This window comes from Lissotriton helveticus, chromosome 9 (assembly GCF_964261635.1).
Source record: "Lissotriton helveticus chromosome 9, aLisHel1.1, whole genome shotgun sequence".
In the NCBI taxonomy this organism is placed as follows: Eukaryota; Metazoa; Chordata; class Amphibia; order Caudata; family Salamandridae; genus Lissotriton; species Lissotriton helveticus.
The window spans coordinates 1,274,956,918-1,274,977,139 of record NC_136070.1 but is presented as its reverse complement, the minus strand read 5'-3'; the positions used below and the strand labels follow the sequence as shown (position 1 = coordinate 1,274,977,139).

General features: G+C 49.2%; 1 protein-coding gene across 1 annotated transcript in view; it reads right to left on the bottom strand.

Moving 5' to 3' along the window:
* The window catches only part of CAMK1 (calcium/calmodulin dependent protein kinase I), a 411,042-nt gene that overhangs the window by 55,891 nt on the left and 334,929 nt on the right, over nt 1-20,222 (bottom strand). The window lies entirely within an intron of this gene.

Below are 20,222 nucleotides of genomic sequence, written 5' to 3'. Positions count from 1 at the left end.
CTGGAAATGTACTGAAATGGTTCGACTCTTTCTTACGGAACAGGACACAAAGATTCCTGGTCAATCATTCTACCTCAACTCCATGTCCCAACTCAATAGGAGTCCCGCAAGGATCGACACTTTCCCCAGACCTGTTTAACTTGTATGTTGAACCACTTACTGAAATTCTCCAAGAATCACAGATATCCTACCACATGTATGCGGATGATACGCAAATTTACATAAAGGTCGCCTCCGTTGAAGACATTGATCGGATGAAGGAGTCCTTGGGAAGGGCACTGCAATGGTTATCCACCAATCACTTGAAGCTAAATGCTCACAAAACAGAGTTCCTTCTAATTTCACCACCAAGGTGCCATTCGGAAATAAGGGAATGGACCAAACTAGTGTCTGCACTAAACTGCACCCCAACACTAGTCGAATCAGCTAAATCACTTGGAATCACCCTAGACGAGAACCTCGACATGAAAGCTCACATTAATGCAATGGCTAAAAGTGCCCGCTTCCACCTTAACTACTTAAGGAAAATGAAACCTTACATCTCTGAAGCTGATCTAAAATTAGCAATCCAATCTCTTGTATGAATCTAAAATTAGCAATCCAATCTCTTGGATCGAATATGGCTGCTCCACCTTAGCAAAAATGTCAACAGCTCCGCTAAAAGCCTGCCTCAACGCAGCGGCAAGACTGATCACAGGATCAAGGAAATTTGATCATATATCTCCTCACCTGAAAGCATTAAACTGGCTTCCTTATGAAGCCAGAATACAAATGAAGTTAGCATGTATCACCCATAAAGCGCTTCACTGCAACACTCCTAGATATCTAGCCAAGAAAATTAAGATATCTGGAGGTGACAGACCAGCTCGGAGTGCCGTTGAACTGCTATTGCGGCCAGCCAGATTCCGAAAGAAAAAGACTTACGACAGAGCGTTCTCTGGAACTGCCCCTAGAATCTGGAATTCTCTTCCTCCAAGCATTAGGAAGATTCGCAATATTGCATCATTTAAGCGGGAAGTGAAGAGCCTCTTGATGAGCAAATACCTTGCATAGATACGCCGCCCTGATCTACGGCTGCTCTCAGAAGGAGAAGCTCCAACCTGAATAATATGAAAGCTAATTGTTGACTCAAGTCTGGCGCTTTATATAAGACGCAGATGTACCCTTACCTAATGCACTGAAGGGCGATGTGATAATATATCTGTATCTCACAGTCGAAATCTTACCCTCTCCTACCTCACTCCTGTAGGGGTATATGGCATATGATATAAGCTTAGCCTTACCCCACCTCTTAATGTGAATTGCATGGTGTCTGTGTTTCTCATATATACTGTCTCACATAATCATAGCCACACTATTATCTACCTCATAACGGTTTTGTTCTTAGAAAGGTTAACATTTTGTTAAGCCAAAACCTGACCATCGCCTACCTCACTTTTGCGATGCATATGGCATATGATTTAAGCTTAGCCTTACCCCACCTCTTCATGCGAATTGCACATGTGTTTCTGTTTGCATATATATATTGCTCACACAATCATATTCATGCTATTATATACCTCATATCTGTTTGTTCTTTGTAATGTCAACACTTGTGTTAGTTAACTATTCCAATGTTAAGCGCTCTGATACCCACGGGTCTTGTTCGCGCTATATAAAACTCTACAATAAATAAATAAATAAATAAATCTAGATGAGGAAGCCAAAGTAAGATCAGAAGTTGCGCATTACCTACCCTAGTGTACCTATCACTCACTAGGATTGGGCGAAGTTGCAAATATGTTCCTCTGCAAGCTGCATGAAGTTTTTGCAAAATTCTGCAAACTTTGCAACATTTGCAAAAAGCCATCAAGTTTTTTTCCAAAATCTTTCTCATCAAAACCTTATTCAGTGTCTGAATTTTCAACAAAAATCTTCTACGGGTTAAGTTCGGCGAATCTTAGCTCTGCACACTCGGTGTAAAATAAATGTATATCTGTAAACTATGGGAGTGTCAGGGCCCCTCATCACCTTCTTCAGAGGTGCCATGGGTACCAAAGGACATGTTGAGGCTGTCAGCAGCCGACCACCCAGCCCTGCGTCCCTGGCTCTGACCCTGTCATCCAACACTTAGAAGAACAGTGCTTGGACCAGCTCCCAGATATCTCACCAGACTCTTCTACCTTTATCAGCTACCCAGAAGCCTCCAGTCACCCTCCCAAAATAAACCGACCTCACTTGCTCCCAGCCTGGCGGGTCAGCATTCACGTGCGGCTCCAACCTCAGGCGCCCCTGCCAGGGCATCAAGGCTTTGAGACAAGAGCCCTGAAGTACTGCATCGCGATCAAGGTGGCGTGTGCTGCGGTCTAGCCATTTCGGGGTCTTTGAGATACAAACCCTGCTCTGTACTATTGCAACCAGTATTAAGTTGTAAATAAAATAATTATTTTTCTTTTAACCTCTTCGGTGCTCATGACGGCTCCAGGCCGTTATGAGTCACGGTTGGCGTGTGCTCATGACGGCCGGGAGCTGTCCGAACATTGCCGCTCCTCCCACGCGGTGTTAATTCCCTGCCTGTGCGGGAGAATTCATCAGTGGGCAGAGTTCGACGGATCCCGGCCATCATGAGCACACGCCCACCGTGATTTATGACAGCCGGAAGCCGTCATGAGCACCGCAGCGTCACGCCCACCCCCTAGCCTACCCCACACCACGGCGGAATTTGGGCCGCGGCGAAGGGGGTAATGAATAGCACTCTTAATCCGCTCCCAAATAGAAGGAATAGCTATTTAAAAATAAAAAAAATAAAAATAGTTACTGCATTGAACATTGAAAACTGCAAGGGTTTTGAGTGGAAAAGTTACAGTTCCAAAAATCCTACACACACCAGACAGAGGCATCGGGCCCATTATGTTAGGTTAATATTCACAGTAGGGAGCTCGGTGTCGGCCGTACCAGCTACGCAAAAATCCCACCATTACACTAATTTACACTCAAATACGCCTGGTATTGTGATATAAAGAGGGCTAGAGGCTAGTACACTGCCTGAAGCTATACCCTATCAAAATAATAAGTATGTGATGCAATGAAATTGTTTCCGTGGAAGGAATCCTTTTTAGGGACGAGAACCCTCACTCACCCGAAGGTGACATGTTTCGTCATTGGGTCCCCGCCTCACACCGGGACTGCAAGGGCCATGGTGTGGGCGACGACTCCCAAAGTGGGAGGTGCAGAGGTGTTTTGATGAGGGTTGGAATTAAAGTCAGCGAGGGACAGAGTCCAAGTGAAATTATAATATGTGGTGTTTGATAAAACTACCTCCAGAGGGCCAACATCTCTTTATTCTGTAGGTCCAAAGGGGTAGAGTTAAAAAGAGGACTGTTCTTTTTTTTAAAACAAATCTACCCTTCTCAGTGGTCAACATGTTTCTGCCCAAAAGGGGTTCCAGGGCTTCATCAGGAACTTGGTGGATTAGTCACTCTGTTCAAAGTGCTCATACAACGCAAAAAATGATTTATACTGGCCAGTCAAGGATCGAAATGGCCAAAATGGTGGCCCGAATATGTAGCGGTTCCACCGTCGTTCTCCTCAAGGAGTAAGCAGTGTCCACCCTCAAGGCACTGGGTACATCCAGGAGCGCCCCACGGTGAAGGGATGCTTCAGCCCTCTCAGGAGTCCCGGTGAGGGTCATTTTGTAAGAAATATCATGGCACATCAGAGCCCAAACGTGTGTAGATTTTCAAATTTCGTACTGATCATCAACGCAAGATGGCATTCCAGAACACGATTCATGCTAGGCCTGGGCAAAATTTAAATTATGCTGTCATAATTCATGTCATTTCAGGAATCTTGTGCTTTGCTTGTTATAGTGCCACTTTGCTTAATTACATGCCATTTGCGTAATGATTAACCCCAAAGTGCCATTTGTGATAAAAACGCAACATGAAGGTGTAGAAACAACTGAACGCAAGCAGCTGTTGTTTGCGGTGGTTTGTTGGGGTTTTTGCATTACTTTAAACGCAAAATGATGGATTCGCAATTCGCGTAATTTCACATAAATTTGCATAAATATGCAAAAACAAATGACATGAATTTCTCATACCACTAATTCATGGAGCCAGAAGGGGTCAGGCATCTTAATCAAGGAGCCATGGTTAGAAAACAGATGGGTTTCACTGGATGCAGAGAGCGGAGGCCACTTACACCTCCCTCTGGAGCAACAGCGCCTCCTAGTGGCAGCTCATCACCTGCAGAGACTCTGGAGCAACAGCGCCTCCTAGTGGCGGCTCATCACCTGTAGAGACTCTGGAGCCACAGCTCCTCCTAGTGGCAGCTCATCACCTGTAGAGACTCAAACAACAGCGCCTCCTAGTGGCAGCTCATCGCCTGTAGAGACTCTGGAGCAACAGCTCCTCCTAGGGGCAGCTCATCACCTGTAGAGACTCTGGAGCAACAGCTCCTCCTAGGGGCAGCTCATCACCTGTAGAGACTCTGGAGCAACAGCTCCTCCTAGTGGCAGCTCATCACCTGTAAAGACTCTGGGGCAACAGCTCCTCCTAGTGGCAGCTCATCGCCTGTAGAGACTCAGGAGCAACAGCGCCTCCTAGTGGCAGCTCATCACCTGCAGAGACTCTGGAGCAACAGCGCCTCCTAGTGGCGGCTCATCACCTGTAGAGACTCTGGAGCCACAGCTCCTCCTAGTGGCAGCTCATCACCTGTAGAGACTCAAACAACAGCGCCTCCTAGTGGCAGATCATCGCCTGTAGAGACTCTGGAGCAACAGCTCCTCCTAGGGGCAGCTCATCACCTGTAGAGACTCTGGAGCAACAGCTCCTCCTAGGGGCAGCTCATCACCTGTAGAGACTCTGGAGCAACAGCTCCTCCTAGTGGCAGCTCATCACCTGTAAAGACTCTGGGGCAACAGCTCCTCCTAGTGGCAGCTCATCGCCTGTAGAGACTCTGGAGCAACAGCTCCACCTAGTGGCAGCTCATCATCTGTAGAGACTCTGGGGCAACAGCTCCTCCTAGGGGCAGCTCATCACCTGTAGAGACTCTGGAGCAACAGCTCCTCCTAGTGGCAGCTCATCACCTGTAAAGACTCTGGGGCAACAGCTCCTCCTAGTGGCAGCTCATCACCTGTAAAGACTCTGGGGCAACAGCTCCTCCTAGTGGCAGCTCATCATCTGTAGAGACTCTGGGGCAACAGCTCCTCCTAGTGGCAGCTCATCACCTATAGAGACTCTGGAGCAACAGCGCCTCCTAGTGGCGGCTCATCACCTGTAGAGACTCTGGAGCCACAGCTCCTCCTAGTGGCAGCTCATCACCTGTAGAGACTCAAACAACAGCGCCTCCTAGTGGCAGCTCATCGCCTGTAGAGACTCTGGAGCAACAGCTCCTCCTAGTGGCAGCTCATCACCTGTAGAGACTCTGGAGCAACAGCTCCTCCTAGGGGCAGCTCATCACCTGTAGAGACTCTGGAGCAACAGCTCCTCCTAGTGGCAGCTCATCACCTGTAGAGACTCTGGAGCAACAGCGCCTCCTAGTGGCGGCTCATCACCTGTAGAGACTCTGGAGCCACAGCTCCTCCTAGTGGCAGCTCATCACCTGTAGAGACTCAAACAACAGCGCCTCCTAGTGGCAGCTCATCGCCTGTAGAGACTCTGGAGCAACAGCTCCTCCTAGTGGCAGCTCATCACCTGTAGAGACTCTGGAGCAACAGCTCCTCCTAGGGGCAGCTCATCACCTGTAGAGACTCTGGAGCAACAGCTCCTCCTAGTGGCAGCTCATCACCTGTAAAGACTCTGGGGCAACAGCTCCTCCTAGTGGCAGCTCATCGCCTGTAGAGACTCTGGAGCAACAGCTCCACCTAGTGGCAGCTCATCATCTGTAGAGACTCTGGGGCAACAGCTCCTCCTAGGGGCAGCTCATCACCTGTGGAGACTCTGGAGCAACAGCTCCTCCTAGTGGCAGCTCATCACCTGTAAAGACTCTGGGGCAACAGCTACTCCTAGTGGCAGCTCATCATCTGTAGAGACTCTGGGGCAACAGCTCCTCCTAGTGGCAGCTCATCACCCATAGAGACTCTGGAGCAACAGCTCCTCCTAGTGGCAGCTCATCACCTGTAGAGACTCTGGAGCAACAGCTCCTCCTAGTGGCAGCTCATCACCTGTAAAGACTCTGGGGCAACAGCTCCTCCTAGTGGCAGCTCATCACCTGTAGAGACTCTGGAGCCACAGCTCCTCCTAGTGGCAGCTCATCACCTGTAGAGACTCTGGGGCAACAGCTCCTCCTAGTGGCAGCTCATCACCTGTAAAGACTCTGGAGCCACAGCTCCTCCTAGTGGCAGCTCATCGCCTGTAGAGACTCTGGAGCAACAGCTCCTCCTAGTGGCAGCCCATCACCTGTAGAGACTCTGGGGCAACAGCTCCTCCTAGTGGCAGCTCATCACCTGTAGGGACTCAGGAGCAACAGCTCCTCCTAGTGGCAGCTCATCACCTGTAGAGACTCAGGAGCAACAGCTCCTCCTAGGGGCAGCTCATCGTCTGTAGAGACTCCGGAGCCACAGCTCCTCCTAGTGGCAGCTCATCACCTGTAGAGACTCAGGAGCAACAGCTCCTCCTAGTGGCAGCTCATCACCTGTAGAGAGTCAGGAGCAACAGCTCCTCCTAGTGGCAGCTCATCACCTGTAGAGACTCAGGAGCAACAGCTCCTCCTAGTGGCAGCTCGTCACCTGTGGAGACTCTGGAGCAACAGCTCCACCTAGTGGCAGCTCATCACCTGTAGAGACTCTGGAGCAACAGCTCCTCCTAGTGGCCGCTCATCACCTGTAGAGACTCAGGAGCAACAGCTCCTCCTAGTGGCAGCTCATCACCTGTAAAGACTCTGGGGCAACAGCTCCTCCTAGGGGCAGCTCATCGCCTGTAGAGACTCTGGAGCCACAGCTCCTCCTAGGGGCAGCTCATCGCCTGTAGAGACTCTGGAGCAACAGCTCCTCCTAGGGGCAGCTCATCACCTGTAGAGACTCAGGAGCAACAGCTCCTCCTAGTGGCAGCTCATCACCTGTAGAGACTCTGGAGCATCAACTCCTCCTAGTGGCAGCTCGTCACCTGTGGAGACTCTGGAGCAACAGCTCCACCTAGTGGCAGCTCATCACCTGTAGAGACTCTGGAGCAACAGCTCCTCCTAGTGGCCGCTCATCACCTGTAGAGACTCTGGGGCAACAGCTCCTCCTAGTGGCAGCTCATCACCTGCAAAGACTCTGGGGTAACAGCTCCTCCTAGGGGCAGCTCATCGCCTGTAGAGACTCTGGAGCCACAGCTCCTCCTAGTGGCAGCTCATCGCCTGTAGAGACTCTGGAGCAACAGCTCCTCCTAGTGGCAGCTCATCACCTGTAGAGACTCTGGAGCAACAGCTCCTCCTAGGGGCAGCTCATCGCCTGTAGAGACTCTGGAGCAACAGCTCCTCCTAGTGGCAGCTCATCGCCTGTAGAGACTCTGGAGCAACAGCTCCTCCTAGGGGCAGCTCATCGCCTGTAGAGACTCTGGAGCATCAGCTCCTCCTAGTGGCAGCTCATCACCTGTAGAGACTCTGAGGCAACAGCTCCTCCTAGTGGCAGCTCATCGCCTGTAGAGACTCTGGAGCAACAGCTCCTCCTAGGGGCAGCTCATCGCCTGTAGAGACTCTGGAGCATCAGCTCCTCCTAGTGGCAGCTCATCACCTGTAGAGACTCTGGGGCAACAGCTCCTCCTAGTGGCAGCTCATCACCTGTAGAGACCCTGGAGCAACAGCTCCTCCTAGTGGCAGCTCATCACCTGTAGAGACCCTGGAGCAACAGCTCCTCCTAGTGGCAGCTCATCACCTGTAGAGACTCTGAGGCAACAGCTCCTCCTAGTGGCAGCTCATCGCCTGTAGAGACTCTGGGGCAACAGCTCCTCCTAGTGGCAGCTCATCGCCTGTAGAGACTCTGAGGCAATAGCTCCTCCTAGTGGCAGCTCATCACCTGTAGAGACTCTGGAGCAACAGCTCCTCCTAGTGGCAGCTCATCGCCTGTAGAGACTCTGGAGCAACAGCTCCTCCTAGTGGCAGCTCATCACCTGTAGAGACTCTGGAGCAACAGCTCCTCCTGGTGGCAGCTCATCACCTGTAGAGACTCCGGAGCCACAGCTCCTCCTAGTGGCAGCTCATCACCTGCAGAGACTCTGGAGCAACAGCTCCTCCTAGTGGCAGCTCATCACCTGTAGAGACTCCGGAGCCACAGCTCCTCCTAGTGGCCGCTCAACACCTGTAGAGACTCTGGGGCAACAGCTCCTCCTAGTGGCAGCTCAACACCTGTAGAGACTCTGGAGCCACAGCTCCTCCTAGTGGCAGCTCATCGCCTGTAGAGACTCTGGAGCAACAGCTCCTCCTAGTGGCAGCTCATCACCTGTAGAGACTCCGGAGCCACAGCTCCTCCTAGTGGCCGCTCAACACCTGTAGAGACTCTGGGGCAACAGCTCCTCCTAGTGGCAGCTCAACACCTGTAGAGACTCTGGAGCAACAGCTCCTCCTAGTGGCAGCTCATCGCCTGTAGAGACTCTGGGGTAACAGCTCCTCCTAGTGGCAGCTCATCGTCTGTAGAGACTCCGGAGCCACAGCTCCTCCTAGTGGCAGCTCATCACCTGTAGAGACTCCGGAGCCACAGCTCCTCCTAGTGGCAGCTCATCACCTGTAGAGACTCTGGAGCAACAGCTCCTCCTAGTGGCAGCTCATCACCTGTAGAGACTCTGGAGCAACAGCTCCTCCTAGTGGCAGCTCATCACCTGTAGAGACTCTGGAGCAACAGCTCCTCCTAGTGGCAGCTCATCACCTGTAAAGACTCTGGGGCAACAGCTCCTCCTAGTGGCAGCTCATCACCTGTAAAGACTCTGGAGCAACAGCTCCTCCTAGTGGCAGCTCATCATCTGTAGAGACTCTGGAGCAACAGCTCCTTCTAGTGGCAGCTCATCGCCTGTAGAGACTCTGGGGCAACAGCTCCTCCTAGTGGCAGCTCATCGCCTGTAGAGACTCTGGAGCAACAGCTCCTCCTAGTGGCAGCTCACATGTAGAGAATCAGGAGCAACAGCTCCTCCTAGTGGCAGCTCGTCACCTGTGGAGACTCTGGAGCAACAGCTCCTCCTAGTGGCAGCTCATCGTCTTTAGAGACTCTGGGGCAACAGCTCCTCCTAGTGGCAGCTCATCGCCTGTAGAGACCCAGGAGCAACAGTTCCTCCTAGTGGCAGCTCGTCACCTGTGGAGACTCTGGAGCAACAGCTCCTCCTAGTGGCAGCTCATCGCCTGTAGAGACTCTGGGGCAACAGCTCCTCCTAGTGGCAGCTCATCGCCTGTAGAGACTCTGGAGCAACAGCTCCTCCTAGTGGCAGCTCATCGCCTGTAGAGACTCTGGAGCAACAGCTCCTCCTAGTGGCAGCTCATCGCCTGTAGAGACTCTGAGGCAACAGCTCCTCCTAGTGGCAGCTCATCGCCTGTAGAGACTCTGGAGCAACAGCTCCTCCTAGTGGCAGCTCATCGCCTGTAGAGACTCTGGAGCAACAGCTCCTCCTGGTGGCAGCTCACATGTAGAGAATCAGGAGCAACAGCTCCTCCTAGTGGCAGCTCATCACCTGTGGAGACTCTGAGGCAACAGCTCCTCCTAGTGGCAGCTCATCGCCTGTAGAGACTCTGGAGCAACAGCTCCTCCTAGTGGCAGCTCACATGTAGAGAATCAGGAGCAACAGCTCCTCCTAGTGGCAGCTCGTCACCTGTGGAGACTCTGGAGCAACAGCTCCTCCTAGTGCCAGCTCATCGCCTGTAGAGACCCAGGAGCAACAGTTCCTCCTAGTGGCAGCTCGTCACCTGTGGAGACTCTGGAGCAACAGCTCCTCCTAGTGGCAGCTCATCGCCTGTAGAGACTCTGGAGCAACAGCTCCTCCTAGTGGCAGCTCATCACCTGTAGAGACTCTGGAGCAACAGCTCCTCCTAGTGGCAGCTCATCGCCTGTAGAGACTCTGGAGCAACAGTTCCTCCTAGTGGCAGCTCATCACCTGTAGAGACTCTGGAGCAACAGCTCCTCCTAGTGGCAGCTCATCACCTGCAGAGACTCTTGAGCAACAGCTCCTCCTAGTGGCAGCTCATCACCTGCAGAGACTCTTGAGCAACAGCTCCTCCTAGTGGCAGCTCATGACCTGTAGAGACTCTGGAGCAACAGCTCCTCCTAGTGCCAGGTCATCGCTTGTAGAGACCCAGGAGCAACAGTTCCTCCTAGTGGCAGCTCGTCACCTGTGGAGACTCTGGAGCAACAGCTCCTCCTAGTGGCAGCTCATCGCCTGTAGAGACTCTGGAGCAACAGCTCCTCCTAGTGGCAGCTCATCGCCTGTAGAGACTCTGGAGCAACAGTTCCTCCTAGTGGCAGCTCATCACCTGTAGAGACTCTGGAGCAACAGCTCCTCCTAGTGGCAGCTCATCACCTGCAGAGACTCTTGAGCAACAGCTCCTCCTAGTGGCAGCTCATCACCTGCAGAGACTCTTGAGCAACAGCTCCTCCTAGTGGCAGCTCATCACCTGCAGAGACTCTTGAGCAACAGCTCCTCCTAGTGGCAGCTCATGACCTGTAGAGACTCTGGAGCAACAGCTCCTCCTAGTGGCAGCTCATCGTCTGTAGAGACTCCGGAGCCACAGCTCCTCCTAGTGGCAGCTCGTCACCTGTGGAGACTCTGGAGCAACAGCTCCTCCTAGTGGCAGCTCATCGCCTGTAGAGACTCTGGAGCAACAGCTCCTCCTAGTGGCAGCTCATCACCTGTAGAGACTCTGGAGCAACAGCTCCTCCTAGTGGCAGCTCATCGCCTGTAGAGACTCTGGAGCAACAGTTCCTCCTAGTGCCAGCTCATCGCCTGTAGAGACCCAGGAGCAACAGTTCCTCCTAGTGGCAGCTCGTCACCTGTGGAGACTCTGGAGCAACAGCTCCTCCTAGTGGCAGCTCATCGCCTGTAGAGACTCTGGAGCAACAGCTCCTCCTAGTGGCAGCTCATCACCTGTAGAGACTCTGGAGCAACAGCTCCTCCTAGTGGCAGCTCATCGCCTGTAGAGACTCTGGAGCAACAGTTCCTCCTAGTGGCAGCTCATCACCTGTAGAGACTCTGGAGCAACAGCTCCTCCTAGTGGCAGCTCATCACCTGCAGAGACTCTTGAGCAACAGCTCCTCCTAGTGGCAGCTCATCACCTGCAGAGACTCTTGAGCAACAGCTCCTCCTAGTGGCAGCTCATGACCTGTAGAGACTCTGGAGCAACAGCTCCTCCTAGTGCCAGCTCATCGCCTGTAGAGACCCAGGAGCAACAGTTCCTCCTAGTGGCAGCTCGTCACCTGTGGAGACTCTGGAGCAACAGCTCCTCCTAGTGGCAGCTCATCGCCTGTAGAGACTCTGGAGCAACAGCTCCTCCTAGTGGCAGCTCATCACCTGTAGAGACTCTGGAGCAACAGCTCCTCCTAGTGGCAGCTCATCGCCTGTAGAGACTCTGGAGCAACAGTTCCTCCTAGTGGCAGCTCATCACCTGTAGAGACTCTGGAGCAACAGCTCCTCCTAGTGGCAGCTCATCACCTGCAGAGACTCTTGAGCAACAGCTCCTCCTAGTGGCAGCTCATCACCTGTAAAGACTCTGGGGCAACAGCTCCTCCTAGTGGCAGCTCATCACCTGTAAAGACTCTGGAGCAACAGCTCCTCCTAGTGGCAGCTCATCACCTGCAGAGACTCTTGAGCAACAGCTCCTCCTAGTGGCAGCTCATGACCTGTAGAGACTCTGGAGCAACAGCTCCTCCTAGTGGCAGTTCATCGTCTGTAGAGACTCCGGAGCCACAGCTCCTCCTAGTGGCAGCTCATCACCTGTAGGGACCACCAGGTGGTGCTGTCTAGCCCCCAGAACCGTTGAAATGGAGGGACACTAATGGACTCCATTCACACCGTGACGTCTACAGACTCGCGACAAAGTATTGCTGATTCAGCTCCACAAGAGCCACTGCCTGGAACCATATCTAGGCCCGGGGGAATGTAGCAGCAGTGCTTGTTAGACAGAACCCTCTAACATTATCTGGAGCGAGTGGGGAAGGTGACAGGGCTGGGGTTCCCTTTCTGCGCCGTCTGGCATTTCATTGCAGAAACATTATTCAGTGCCTTTTGCTCTCATATTTTGAATTGGAACAGATTATTTAAAGATGAAGAAAATCTGTGTATTTTTTATCATTTTATTTGCTAAAAATGGGTTGCAGTTAGAATAATGTATTCGCTGTCTGCTTCCTGTAGGAAAGTTCTGGCAATGAGGCGTGTGTTACTTCATGTGTGTGTTTGTTGCACACAAAGTAACGCGCCTCTCTCCCGCTTGAAATGTGTCAGTGAACAGCGAGCAGGGCGAAAGATGGCGGCTGCCAAGGACAGGCGTCAGCTGCAGAAGACGCTACGAAGTGTCAGATGTTACTTTGGAAACAATAAAGAGAATGAAGCATTCTGGGATTTTGTGTTGCGGGCCATTCACAGTCCAAACCATGGCAGATAGATACCCTTTAGACTCCAACAGTTCAACAGTTTCATGAAAATATGAGGAAAAATGTTGAAAAATAACAAATAGTCAACAAAAATTGATGCAAAATAACAACTGGTTGTCTATTCACGACTGGGGAAAGCAGTCACAAAAGTGGTATATAATGCCAGAATCTACCTCGGGCACCTTCACACTGGACGTGCTGCCGCAGAGCCAGTATACACTTTGCAGCTGGACACTGCACGCTTTGCTGAGCGACATTTTCTCATTTCATCAAACTAATACTCTTTACCACTCAGACTCCTGTTAGGTCTCGCATGCGTGGGCTGCGCATGCGCAGTCTCGCTGGCGAGATTTTATGATTTAGAGGGGCTTTGAGTATCGGGCTTTAAGCCCCGCCCCTCTTTCCCATTGGCCGGCGTCACCGTTTATGCTAAACGGTGGCCAGCCATTGGGAAAGAGCTTTCTGTGACGCAGACTTTTCTCTTTTTCTGCCGTCCCACTTGGACAGTCTGGCCTGCCTTCCTTCTGGCTTAAAAGGTTTCTTATCTTTTTGGGGACAAACACATGACCCCATAAAGATAATAAACATTTTACTTCAGAAGGAAAGCAGGCCAGGCTGTCCAAGTGGGACGGCAGAAGAAGAGAAAACTCTATGTCACGGCGAGCGCTTGTTGTTGGAGGCACTATGTGACTAGTCACAACGTGTGCTGTCAGTTTTGAAAATCCCAACTTGGCGATGCGAAGTGCGTCGTTTCCCAGTACCTTTCTGCATATCTGAAGGCAGGCCCTGTGGGGTCCTGGTGGTCTGCATATATATACTTTAACTCTTGCGCATATCAGCCGCTGTGCTCCGAAGAAATGTAGCACCTTCTACGTGGCGTGCAAGGTGCCTCATGTCAGAAACACTCTAGCAAACTCAAAGGCCAGGTCAGGACCCCCTCCACCCCACCCTCGACCCCCCCTGCTGGGGTCTTCCACAGGCTGCCACGGTTCAATCTGTAGCTCACTGCTGAAGCTGCTAGCAGCTCACTATGCCACCAGTGCCAACACTCGACACCGGCACATGTTCAATGTCCGCTACAGCGCAGCTTTAAAACAACGGTAGGTGCGAGAGGTTTCCGATCTCTTGCTTTTGGGCATGCGGTGTAGGTTGTGATGCAATATCTGCCCTTCGTGAAAATAAAAAAAGATCTCATGATAGCTCGTATTGGATTCATTGAAACGTCGACGTTAAGATGGAACTTGGCTTAGGCTTTTTGTGTCACTAGGACTCCTCCGTCACCTGCCACCAGTAACCAGGCTGAGCACAAGTCGGCTCCTAAAACTCAATGAAGTGGCTGCAATGTGAGGACCCAGAGCCGGCGCCTGTTGTTCGCTCTCGCCTTTCCAGTACTAGCGAGTCAATGAAAGCGGTGACCAGTGTTTTCGAGCACGAACCGCTAGAGGGCGCTCTCGGCTGATGCTGCATGCGGCTCTGGCGCAGCATGAAGAGAGACACGGGCTTGTCGAGACCTCTGTACCCCTCGCATACACACTTCTTTCTTCCAATCTGCCCATTGTAAGTTAAAACATTTATTTTTGAGATACGTGCTTGCCCCACTGTATCCATTGTGCCTGCCTTGTGCACTGCCGCTTTCCCGCCTAATTACCTCGTGCTGTTTGCAACACACTTCCAGTGCTTAATTTGACCCGGTGGAGCCCACTGGAACTCATTTCTCCTCCGCAGACTTTGACTCAGAACAAGAGAAATAAAAACATTGAAGGGGTAACAAAGGGCGGTAGAGAAAGACGGAAAATGGGCCAGTGGCCAAGGGAGAACGCAGGGACTAAGCAGAACGAGCAGACGGGAGTGTCGGGTGGCGGATTAAATACAGGAGAAGAAATTAAGATTATGCAATTTTGGTATTCGGCACCAGGACCTTATGGTGCGCCGTCGACATCTTCTGACAAAACGTTTGGGACCGTTTACAAATTAAGTGCTCCCCCGCCTTGCTAGTCAACGCCTTATATAAATTGCTTGGGTGTAATTTGCCAGGGACACACTGAGTTCTTGGTGTTTCGCGAGACGAAGTTGAATTGCTAGAGTTCCGTCCCCACCGGTGGGTTCTCAGAGCGGCGAGTGACGTCACGTCGGGCTAGTGACGTCACTCCAAGAGGGTGCCCCAGAGAACTCATTGCTCTAAACTTGGACTATTGTGACGCGCGTTATTTCTAGTCAGGATCTGACAGTCCTTGTCAGATTTGGTTATAAACACAAGCGCAGGATATACATTATTAATTATCATTTCGTGGATGGCTTCCTTCTTGCGACAGGTGCATTTTCAAAATGTATTATTCCCACATGTCCTTCTGCGATTTCTACTCTTTTTTTATCATTGCTGACATTTTCGCATGTTTGATAATTTACTCTAATTGGGAGTGCTGATGTTGAGCAGTTTAGTTTATCTGAAACGGGATATGCTGCTGGGTGTCTAATATTTATTTTGTAAAGTAACGAGAAAAAAATGCAAAACTGTGAGTCACACAGTGTAGAAGCTCGTACCTTTAGAAACAGTGCCTGCCCCCCTACACTTTCCGAACTGTGAGCAGATAATATGTATCAAATAAAGAGCTCTGCAAATGTATGGATATACAAACAGAAAATGCTGTCCTAATTTTAAAATAAAACTACCTTTGTATCGTTTTTGTCAAATGAATATTTTTATAGTCACTCGTTAATAGCCGAATAGTTAAAACCGTTGTAACCCTCAACTGCCTCTAAAGCTAAACGGGCATTTATTTTATTTCAACAATTGGTGTTTTACAAACTATAATCAGACTGTTCCTGTTCATAATGTGTCTTTGTTTGCTTCGATGTTTTATTTACACAAGCTGTGCACACACTAGCAATAAAAGGAATACCAAAATATTGGAGTTAAGATTTGTTAATTTCCTCTCTTCTTCACCTTCCCCTTTCACTTCATAATTTATTTTTCTTTCCCAGCATATATTCCTCTCTCTTCCGGCTTCTCTCTCTCTCCTCCCTCCTCCCCCTACCCTTTTCTCCTCTCTTTTCTTTCTTTCTCTCTTTCGTTCGTTTCTTTCCTTTCTCTTTTTTCTTCTAGGTTTTTCTGGTTTTTTAATCATTATATGCCTCTTGTTTTACCTTATTTCCTTCATTATTATTACTGTATGGCTTTGTTTTATGTCTTGTTAAAACTGAATAAAAATTTCTTAAACAAAAAAAAAAAGATTTACAAGAGCTTGATAATGCCTTCTTAAATGATTTCATTTTACAATATCTAGTTTCAAAAAAATAAAAGGGTCGTGTATGTATGAGGTCGGTTTTCCACCGAACTTTCAAACAATTGTTACGTATGGAGACGAATATTAAAATGTGCTATTTGACGCACACCCAGCTATGACACCCGGTAGACATAAATGGTTCGTTTTGTTTCTGCCTTTGGATAGCTGTCCCTCGTCATCGTTTTCTTAGTATGAGAACTGAGCAGGGCGAGGTGATTAACGAAGCTAGCGTAACTCAGTAGGTTAGTGCATCTGCTGCTGAGATCTGCGCGTATAACCTAAAGGTTGCGAATTGCGAGGAACGTAAAAAACGGCAAGTAAAATAACTGCTGGTATTTATAACTCAAGGAAACCGCAGATTACTGTAGAAGAGGTATAAATGAATTTATATATGTATTGCGCAGTTCAGTGACTAGGTTACAGGTGGTTTGATGGGACCGCTAGCTGCAGAGTAACATTGGGCTAGATTCACAGAACTAACTTAAGACAAATTCCTAAACTTACTACCATTTTGGTATTCACAGTAGGCACTTACTCTTTTTGGTATTCACAGAAAGCACTTACTCATTTCGGTATTCACAGAAGTTAGGAGTCCTAACTTTAGGACTCCTCCTAAATGCCTTCTGTGAATACCGAACGTCTTAAAGTTAGGATTTTTCTCAGTTTAAGAGTAGTAAAGTTAGGACTCCTAACTTCACTACTCACTACTCCTAAACTGAGAAAGATCCTAACATAAAGGCTTTCGGTATTCACAGAAGGCATTTGGGAGGAGTCCTAAAGTTAGGACTCCTAACTTCTGTGAATACCGAAATAAGTAAGTGCCTTCTGTGAATACCAAAATGAGTAGGTTTCTTCTGTGAATACCAAAATGGTAGTAAGTTTAGGATTTTGTCTTAAGTTAGATCTGTGAATTGGGCCCATTCTGTCTTAACGTATTTACACGCGGTTATGCATCTGAAAGTGTACAGTTTTTAATTACCAGGAGGTGTGTCAGTAGGACCCCGTGCGATTAACGTTTGCATCTGACACCCGCATGCAGCTGGGAGGGTTCAGCTTCGAAGCCTAGATGGGGTCATTGTGTCAATACATTGCGTAGGGGCGATAGAACAGTGATATTTATAGCGCCAACAGAAAATGAAGTGTGGGCGTAAGTGGCATACTTTTCCCTAGTAATTACTGCAAAATGACTCTTAATCATAAGAGAAGCATGAGGCAGCATGTATCGCTATTTTCTTAGTGCAAAATACGCCCTTGCATCCAAAATGGGCCTGAGGATTTATTTTGCGCTCCATAAATGGCACTAAATGTTACAGGACACGACTAGCAGTAGTCAGCAGCCACTCGCTCTCTTAGTTCGTTTTTCCTGCGCTTTTGTGGTAGGGTTTTTGCCCAAAATTACTCGTAATTACTCAAGATTGTGTAATCACGTCATTTCTTATCACAGGGGTAATGCGTAATTACTGAAATTACTTCGATTACTCCAGCGTAATTTACATCTCGGCCAGTCCTATAGAAAACCTGCCGACAAACAGAAGTATTATTATTAGTGGCTTTGCTGCTAAATAAATCACTTTAATACATTTGACAAATTAAAAGTCATCATCGACATAGAGGCTGGAAGGCAAGCTATATCAAGGTCTGAGTGAGTGATGTCATTCTGACGTCCGTGCTCTTAGTATGCTTGTTATCTTAGCAGACTGATGCCGAAGCGTCCTTCTAGTATCCGTGCCACCAGGTGAACACCGATCCAAAGATGAACATTTGGAATTTATAACGCGCTTTAATCTAAACCTGATCTCTGGAGCTGATTGGTGCACAGCTTTGTCGCTCATTTTATCAGCTTTGCAGGACTCCAGATATGGTTTTGCACTGGGAAAGTTTAACTTTCTTCTTTTTCAAGTTGTAAAGGATTTGTCATAACCAATAGGTCAATTTTTAGGCACCAGTGCAGCCCCGAATTACCAGTGACTGAGATTAATTCACGCACTGCTTTCATCACTTTTTAATATTCTTTAGAATGTTACCCCTAAGGGGGTCGGGTATGCCCAGACTTGGGTCTCGTGCACTTAACGGGAACCAGACTATACCTGGCTGATGAGTCTCAACTAGGGCGAAACGGTCCTTGGTCCCTAGTGTTCTGGTTCATGGAGGACCTGGCCTGGCGGGGCTGTCCCTATTGGTGCAGGGTCAATTAATGAGCATGAATCTGTTCTTAATTGAGGTGGCATAGGGTACAAAATAACGATGGACTGGGATGCGGCCCCAAGTAATTACCAGTGGTTCAGATTCATTTAAGCATTCCGTCCATCACTTTTTTTGTATACTGAACCGTTTTTAGCCCAGCAAAAAGATAATTTTAAAGCAGGCTGTATTCTTTGCCAGGATTTATGCATTTCTTGTATTTTTCACTACGCTTTAAAAACAAGCATTGGCATAGCCAATAGGTCTCGCCTTTGGGACCGTATAAGTGTTTAGCCACGCAATAGTTGATGTGGTTGCACCAAGGATATTATGCTGCATAACTAAATACTTATAAGGTCCCAAAGGCAAGACCTATTGGCTATGCCAATGCTTGTTTTTTGAGGTCGCCTGGTAAAGCATGAAACATGCTCTGTGTGCTGCATTTCCCTGAGGCGGGACTTCCTGTGTGAGAGATAGAGAAGCTCTGGCGAGGATTGGCTCGACGCCGGATGCTGTCACTTGCAAAGGTCAAGCCCCGCCCACTCCTCCCCTGCCCTGAAATATATGAATGGCTCAAAATGGCCGCTTTCAGTGAACAGCTTAAAGTCATTTGAAGTTGAGGGGCTGCTTAAAAAAAAAAATGGCCACCGACTTGCTCGTAATATGAAAGTTGGTACAATGGAGCCCAGCTTAACAGTTCTGAAAAACTGTCATTTTTTTACTCTAAACATTTCTACATGGAAAATTATTATAAAATTTACTTTGAGTTTCAGAAGAAACAAAAGGGGACATTGAATGTATGTTTTCTGCACCGACAAGTGTTCTGATTGTAAGGTCCGCATCTTGATGAAAGTCTGAAAAACAAGTTTGTTGTCTTGTTATCCTGGGACCAGTGGTCTGGGCTGGGTGTCATGGGGGCCAGCCCATGCAACGAAAGGCCCTTCTAACTGCTATTCGAATGGTAAAATACAGCAATAATCAGGGCTCTTAAAGACCCTCAGAGTTCATTGGGACCCTCGGGGTTCTGGGCCCCGCCCCGCTGCCCTTTCATAGTCACGCCCACAGAGGGAATGCCACGCTCGCACTCTTTGCGTCACAGGATAGAAAACAGCTTAACAAAAATCTTTCTTTAGTTTATGTTTCCAACTTGAAAGAAAGCATCATCAGTATTTACTTTTCATCTATGCATTTTTCAAGCAATAGCAACTGACTTTCATTTCTGCTATTCATTTTAGGGGGGAAAAAAACAACTTCAGTGGATCTACAATGTAATATATCTCAAACAAAGAAACTTTGGGGAAAAATGTTTAAACGACCATAAGATTCTATTGAAAATAGTGAATCCAGAAAGATTTACGCTGCAAAACAGTGTAAGTCCTGCAGGCCAGATGCACACAACCGTATGCAAGCGTATGAAGGTACGTCCGCCATTACGGACACCCCAAAAGATGAACCGCTTGGAGCCAGGGACCCTCGGGATCGGCTTAAAGTCGGGACGCCTTCGTTTACTCCCGTATTACATCAGCGGCACTGCGGCAGCACCTCCCGTCAGCATCTTCCCAAGTGTGTAGATCAATAGAAAACAGAGCAAACGCAAGGAGATGATGGACGGAGCGCTGAAACTTTTCAGACAATCACCCCAGTCACAGATCTGGGTTGAATCCATCATCATTCTTTAGCTCATTCCACCACCCCAGTTCAGACATGGCCATATGCAAATCAGTCTTGACCCTGCGCCTCATGGGAACAGTCCAGCTCGAACTGACAAGCCAGGTCCTCCCTGCAATTGTCGCCCTAAGTGGGAAGGGTATGCCCAGATGTGTGTCCCGTGATCACTACACCACTGGATTCAAGCTAGCCTGGCTGATGTGGGGCGATGCCTCGAAACCGGTCCCAGAATGCTTGTTTCCGGTCAAATGAGGACCTGGCTTGTCAGCTGGGTCTGGACTCTTCCCATGAGGCAGAGTCAAGACTGATTTACATACGGCCAGGTTTAAACTGGGGTGGTGTGGTGAGCAAAAGAATGATGGATTAAACCCAGATCCTTGTGACTGGGGGTGAATGTTTGCATTGTCCAGCATTCCGCCATCAACTGTTTCTTTTGCAAATGTGACCAATAGGAAACAGGCCAGTGCTGGCCCCTGAGGCAGTCACCCTGCTCCCTCAGACAGGGAAACGTGAGTAAGGGAGGCTTCTGGGCGCTGCTCCAGAGACCGGGCGCAGAGGCGCTA